The sequence below is a fragment of the Gossypium hirsutum genome, chromosome A03 (genome assembly GCF_007990345.1).
Source record: "Gossypium hirsutum isolate 1008001.06 chromosome A03, Gossypium_hirsutum_v2.1, whole genome shotgun sequence".
Lineage (NCBI taxonomy): Eukaryota > Viridiplantae > Streptophyta > Magnoliopsida > Malvales > Malvaceae > Gossypium > Gossypium hirsutum.
This window is the reverse complement of record NC_053426.1, coordinates 97,326,181-97,333,738: the sequence shown is the minus strand read 5'-3', so window position 1 is coordinate 97,333,738 and position 7,558 is coordinate 97,326,181. Positions and strand designations below refer to the sequence as shown.

General features: G+C 39.0%; 1 non-coding gene across 1 annotated transcript; it reads right to left on the bottom strand.

The window, feature by feature from the left end:
- Positions 1-871: 871 nt before the first annotated feature.
- LOC121225238 (small nucleolar RNA R71) lies at positions 872-978 on the bottom strand. Its single transcript, XR_005923142.1, has one exon. It is a non-coding gene; the product is annotated as a small nucleolar RNA R71 (small nucleolar RNA).
- Between the last annotated feature and the right edge of the window lie 6,580 nt (positions 979-7,558).

Here is a 7,558-nt window from a genome sequence, read left to right as displayed (position 1 = left end):
AGTACTTTTGGTTCCCTTGGGTACGATATCCTGGTCTTGCCATTACTATACTATTGTTCGATAGGTGCGTTTTCCTTTTTGTCATGATAATAGTTAGTCTAGGTTTGATTTTCATTATAAATATTTATTACTTGTTACGAATCACGCGATCAAGTTTTTGGCGCCGTTGCCGAGGAACTAAGATATTAGGAACGCTCAATTTTTATTACTTTAGCCATTTACTTTTCTTGCAATTTAATTTAATTTAATTATTATTATTTATTTACTTTTTCTTTCTCTTGGCAGGTTTTTATAGTTTATGACTAGAAGAAACCCGTTGGGACCATTATTTTTTTACGAAAAAATCAATCGTACAGTTCATAGAAACCAAAGAGAAATAAGGCGCAGCTTAAGATACATAGAGAACAAGCAAGAAGACGATACTCAACCTCCAACCGACAAGATGGCTGAAAACGAAGGCAATCAGCTACCTCCTGCAATTGTGGCTAATCAAAATCCTGCTCCACATACTATGTATGATTATGCTAAACCTTCTCTAACAGGAACTGAATCTAGCATAATTAGACCTGCTGTAGCTGCAAATTCTTTTGAATTAAAACCTAACACTATTCAGATGATACAGTAGTTTGTTCAATTTGATGGTTTGCAGGATGAAGATCCCAACGCTCACTTAGCAAATTTTATGGAATTTTGCAATCCATTTAAAATCAATGACGTTTCTGATGATGCCATTCATCTTCGGTTATTTCCTTTTTCATTGAGGAACAAAGATAAACAGTGGTTGAACTCGTTACCACGAGGGTCAATTACTACTTGGGAACAAATGATCGTGAAATTTTTACTAAAATATTTTCTGTCGGCTAAAACGGCTAAATTACGTAATGATATCTCTTCTTTTGGGTAGATGGATTTAGAAACACTTTTCGGTGCATGGGAGAGATACAAGGACTTACTGAGAAGGTGCCCTCACCATGGGTTACCGCTTTGGCTGCAAGTAAACATTCCACAATGGTCTGAATCCCTCGACTCGACAAATGGTTGACGAAACTGCTAGCGAAACCATCAACAACAAAACACCTGAAGAGGCTTATAAATTCATTGAAGAAATGTCACTGAATAACTATCAGTGGCAAGTAATGAGGACTAAGCCAACAAAAACAGCTGGTGTTTATAACGTCGACTCAGTTACTATGCTATCAAATTAGGTAGAACTTCTCAATAAAAAGATTGATGGTTTACTTGGTTCTACGCAGGTACATCCATTAATAATGTGTATCTGCTTTAGTTGGATTTACTGGTTAATTAAAAGGATGGTGGGACCATGCACTCACTAAAGCCCAATAAGAAGAAATCTTAAAAGCAATAAAAAAAGATGTTCAAGGAAGAATTATTTTAGATGAACAAGGAAGAGAAATCCAAGATGCAGTAGCAACTTTAATTTTCTCAATCTCTAAACACTTTATAGGAGATCCTTCCCATCTTAAAGATATAAATTTAGAATTATTATCAAATTTAAAATGCAAAAAATTAATCGATTTTGAATGGCGTAAAGATGTCTTTATGACTAGGGTTATGCAAAGATCTGATAACCAACAACCATTTTGGAAAGAAAAGTTTCTAGCAGGACTTCCTACTTTACTTGGAGAAAAAGTTAGAATTCAAATAAGAGAAAATTACAGAGGTATTATTCCATATGAAAAACTTACATAGGTGAACTAATTAGTTTCACCCAAAAAGAAGTATTAAAAATTTGTCAAGATTTAAAATTACAAAAACAACTTAAGAAAGAAAGATATCAATATAGAAAGGAATTAGGATCATTCTAACACCAATTTAACATTAAGAATGAACCTTCTTCTTCAAAAACATGTTGCCCTGTAAAACCAAAAAATTAGGAGAAAGAATATTTCAGAATATTATAAAAAACTTAAATATAGAAAATACAAAAAAGAAAAGAAACAACAAAAAACAGAAAACAAAATAGATAAAATAAATAAAATAATAAAATGTTATTGATGTGGAAAACCAGAACACATCTTAAAATATTGCAAAATTAAAAGAAAAATAATAATTTAAATCTAGATGAAGAAATAGAACAAAAAATAAATGAGATTCTCTTAGAAACAACTTCTTCTGAAAATGATACATCTACCGAAACAAATGAATTACAAATAGACGAGTTACATACAACATCCCAATCTTCTGATGATGAAAATGAACCCTCAATTAATATGTTAACCAAAGACCAAGAATTTATGATTGAAGTTATTGATAAAATTCAAGACCCAAAACTTAAAAGAGAACACCTTTTCAAATTAAAATCCTCATTAAAAGATAAACCAGAAAAAGTAAAAGAATTTATTTCTACTCAATCACAAATGTATAATATACAAGATATAATATTTAATAAATATAAAAAAATAAAAAGCTAGGATTGGGATGTTTGATTTTATTTTCAAAATTTTCTCTGTCTTCAAGAAATTCCCCAAAATTTCTTGACATCAAAATTCTTCTCTTCTTCCCATCGGATCTTCTTCCCTTCTTTTTAGGTAAACTTTCTTTTAATTCTTTAACTTGGGATCGTCAATCCTACATTTCATTGTTGTTCTGCGGCTTCCTGTTCTTTAGTTGACTGCGAATCGTGAAGAAGGGGACTCGCCTCTCTTAGAATCTTAGTTGGGGGCGTTCAAGAAATTCGGGTTCTAGTGATCTTGGGCGTGTCATTGCGTCAAAACCAAAACAGGTGTGTACCTGAAAACATAGAAAATAAGAATCGGTGAAAGCCAAAAAACAAAACTATCAACGCCACAAGGGCATGTGGTCGCCCGTGTGGTAGGCTGTATGGCAGTACACGGGCATGTGATCGATGAGTCAGGCCGTACGCATAAGACATGGGCACATGGCACGGTTGTGTGATGGCCGGTGAGGCCGTGTGTGACACTCGAGCTCAACCTATTGGGCAATGTGGGCCACATGGGTGAACCACACGGGCGTGTAGGATTCTAGGCTAGGCCATATGATCCGCACGGCCAAGGTCAATTTAGGAAGTGTGGGCCCACACGCCTACAGGCCACATGGGCGTGTGAGCCCATTTTTCTAAAATGATTTATAAGGTTGCACGAGTCACCCAAGTTGATTGTGGACCTACTGTAGGATCGATAAGTGTTACTTAGACCCCTAAACGAGTATTCTGACTGCCTGATTTCTGTACTGAGCATGAACTGTGATATCTGAATTGATGGTATGATCTGATAGAATGCATATTAGCATGTCATATTTGTATGTTGCATTGTATCGAGGTTGGGTCGACGTTTTGGAGGAAGTATTCTGAAAGGCTTTTGAGCCTGATATTTGGCATCTCAGCTGCAATTATCTGATTATGTGCCGCATTTCGGTACAGCATGGTGTGAAGTGATGGGTGGGTCGATTTTATCCCCACACGGTGTGTAGGGTTGGACGGGGTTGGTGTGTAAAGGCTAGTGGGTAGGACTCTATTTAATCTGAGATGGGCTAAGGCCCCAATATATATATGTCTAATTCTGTATCTAAGTGGGCTAAGGCCCAATCTGAATCTGCAATGGGCTTAGGCCCAGTATGTATTTGACTGTATTCTGATGTGTTTGATTATGCATGTTTTTGGTGGGGATTACACACTGAGTTTGTGAAAACTCACCCTTTCTGTTTAATCTGTACAGGTAACCCCAGACTTGATGGATCAGCGCAGCGAAGGACTTGACGGTGGCCACACGTATTTAAACTACTCCTCTCTCGTTTATGGATTTAATGATATTGGATAATGTTTGTGTAATTGAAATTTATAGACTGTTTGCTTAAGCTTTGGGAGGACTTAAATGTTTTTACGGGTTTTAACTTCAAACTTAACAAAATAAAAATTTACCTATCAATCAAGGTTTTCCATAAAATGAACTAGTTTTTCTCAAAATAAAAGATTGCTAAAGCTTCCACAACAAAATTATGTTTTAAAACAATCAATTAATTTGGTAACTAATTTTGGAGATAACAAAAGTCAACACATGAAAATGGTTTTATCGCAACTACTCAGTTTTCGACATGCTATCATGTGACATTGCCAGATTCGACTATAACGTTCAGGCCGGGTTTGAGGTGTTACATTTAGTGGTATCAAAGCCAGGTTGCAAAAATCGGCTGTGGATTTGGGTTTTAAAGGTTGATTCTAAAGAAATGATTTGTAAATAATTTGAAATATTTTTGTAATAAGTATGTGGTACACCGAGTCTCCAGCGCTGATCCTATCAGTTTTTTGAAACTCTATTTAGAATTGTCTTAAAATATGATTAAATATTTTGAAACTACTTTAGGTAGTATATTACACTGAAAACACTCTAAGTGGAGTAAAATGAAAACTGTAGAGAGACTACTACTCGCAATAGTAGACTCTGAACATTCTGATACCGTATTGCATAAAATATCTGTTAATAAAATATTAAAACTGTTAAATAATTCATAAAACTGTTAACACAGATAAATTCTAAAATTTGCGATGAGCACACATGGTACTCGTGGACGGGGTACTAGAGGCCATGGTAGGGGCCGTAGAGGGGCCTGAGCTATGTCCTTTGCATTTGATACTATTTTGAATCTAGACGCTAGCGAGACGCCGGTGTCACCTGTTACAGAGATTGGGTCAAGGTCTCATGATCGTACGCTAGGGACGAGGCATTGTCCCAGGTTATGCTCAGGATTTTAGAGAGGGTCGTTGGGCCCAATGCTGGGTCTGAGGGCTGTGGGTTGGTTACAAAACGACACCAGTCCAATGGGGCTAAATTATTCAAGGGTGTCACTAGAGTCGCCCCTAACATGGCTGAGTATTGGATGAAGGCCACGGAAAGAATTATGGAAGACCTGGATTTTGCTTCAGAGCAAAAGCTTAATGGGGCTATTTTTCTGATTCGTAACGAGGCATACCAGTGGTAGCCTGAGATTATTTTAAGACCTCGTTCCAGGGTAAGTATGTGGGGGCTAGCTACGTTGATGCTGGGAGGCGTGAGTTTCTTAATCTCACACAGGGAGATTGTTCAATGGCCGAGTATGAGGCCCAGTTCCTGAGGTTGAATCGTTATGCGCAAGGCATGGTAGCGACCGAGTATGAGCGCTGTGTCCGATTGGAGTATGGTCTCAGGGACAGCTTGCGAGTTCTGATAGCTCCACAGAGGAAGCGTGATTTTTCTGCTCTGGTTGAGAAGGAAAAGATCGCCGAAGAGATAAAGCGCACTAAGTGCCAAAACCAAGAAAGAGGGAAGAGTAAGAAGGATTTGAAGCCCTCAAATTCTAGGATGAGGCCTAAGGAAAAGGCCAGATCTAATGGGTCAATGAGAGTTAGGCCTCCTTCTATATCTTCTAGGGTGGCGCTTTGTAGGCATTATGGTAGACGCTATTCGGGCAAATGTTAGAGGACTACTGAGGCTTGTTTAAGATGTGGCTCTACTGAGCACTGTATTCAGGATTGTCTATTGAGAACTAATAAAGTGCAAACTCTGGGTTCTAGTACTGTACAACTACCGAGAGTATTTCAGCAGCCATTTAGGGGTCGAGGTCAGGCCAGGGGTGGTAACGGTATGGGCTGAGGACAAAAAGCATCGGGTAGAGATGCTAGACCGACTGAGACTAGGTAGCCTGCTTTGGTTTATGCTGCTCGTTGCCGTGAGGACCAAGATGCTTCGGATGTCATTACGGGTACGTTTTTAATATTTAATGTACCTTATCTTGCACTGATAGACATAGGCTCTACACACTCATATGTAGCTTGTACTGTGTCTGAATCTTTGGGGATTCCACTCGAGAGTACTGATAGTGAGGTAACTATGTTAAGTCCTTTGGGGCAATTGTCTGGGTTAGTAAGTTGTATAGAGACGTTCCGCTAGAGGTCCAAGGGATAGTATTTTTGGCTGATCTAATAGAGCTTCCGTTTGGGGAGTTCGATCTGATTCTGGGGATAGACTGGCTGGTTAAACACCCGATGAGTTGGATTGTGCCACGAAAAGGTTTGTCTTGAGGACCAATGAGGACAACGAGGTAGTCGTGATTGGGGAACGACGAGACTACCTGACTAATGTAATCTCCGCTTTGGTAGAGGAAAAGTTGGTTCAGAAAGGGTGTGAGGCATTCTTGGCTTACATCGGTATTTCTGATTCTCAGGACTTTTCGGTTAAAGAAATCAGAATAGTGAGGGATTTTTCAGATGTGGAGCTACAGGGGTTACATCCAAGTCGTGAGTGGGAGTTTGGGATTGAGTTCTTTCTTAGCACACTTCGGTGTCTATCGCCCTTTACTGAATGGCACCAAAAGAGCTGACGGAACTTAAGGCTCAGATTCAGGAACTGTTAGACCGTGGGTTCATTCATCCTAGTGTGTCTTTTTGGGGAGCACCTGATCTGTTTATAAAGAAGAAAGATGGGACAATAAGGATATGCATCGATTATCGACAGCTGAACAAGCTAACGATCAAGAAGAAGTACTCACTTCTAGGAATAGATGATTTATTCGACCAGTTTAGAGGGACTTCTGTGTTTTCTAAGATCAATCTGTGATCAGGATATCATCAACTGAGAGTAAAGGAGGCTGACGTGCATAAAAGAACATTTAGGACTCAATATGGACATTACGAGTTCCTAATTATACCTTTTGGTTTGACTAATGCACCAGCGGCATTTATGGACTTGATGAACCGTGTGTTTCAGCCTTCACTGGACCAATTTGTGGTGGTATTTATCGATGACATTTTGGTGTATTATAAGATAGATGATAAGCACAACGAGCTTCTCAGAGTGGTTTTATAGATTCTTTGTGAGAAACAATTGTATGCAAAGTTCAGTAAGTGTGAGTTTTGACTTCAAGAAGTGACCTTCTTGGGACATGTGGTTTTAGCTGAGGGGATTCGTGTTGATCCTCATAAGATTGAGGTTGTGTTGAGTTGGAAACAGCCGAAGAATGTGTCTGAAATCCATAGCTTTCTAGGGCTGGTAGGAAATTATCGACGTTTTGTAGAAGGATTCTCATTGTTCGCAGCTCCATTGACTAAGCTTCTGCGTAAGGGAGTTCCTTTCGTTTGTACTAATGCTTAGAAGGAGAGCTTTGATAAGCTCAAGACTATTTTAACTCAGGCTCCTATTCTGATGCAGACTGAGCTCGATAAAGACTTTGTGGTATACAGTGATGCGTCGCATGTGGGTCTAGGTTGTGTGCTGACGCAAGACGGGAAGGTAGTTGCTTATACGTCTCGACAGCTTAAGACTCATGAGGCTAACTATCTGACGCACGACTTGGACTTGGCAGCAGTTGTCTTCACTCTGAAAATCTGGAGGCATTACCTATACAGTGAGAAGTGTACTATCTACACTGATCACAAAAGCCTCAAATATCTTCTCACTCAGAAGGAGTTGAACCTTAGGCAACGTAGATAGGTTGAACTACTTACGGATTATGACTTCACTATTGAGTACCTTCCGGGTAAGGTCAATGTGGTGGCTGATGCGTTAAGCCATAGGGCTATGATCGATCAGAGAGAGATGTTTGCTCG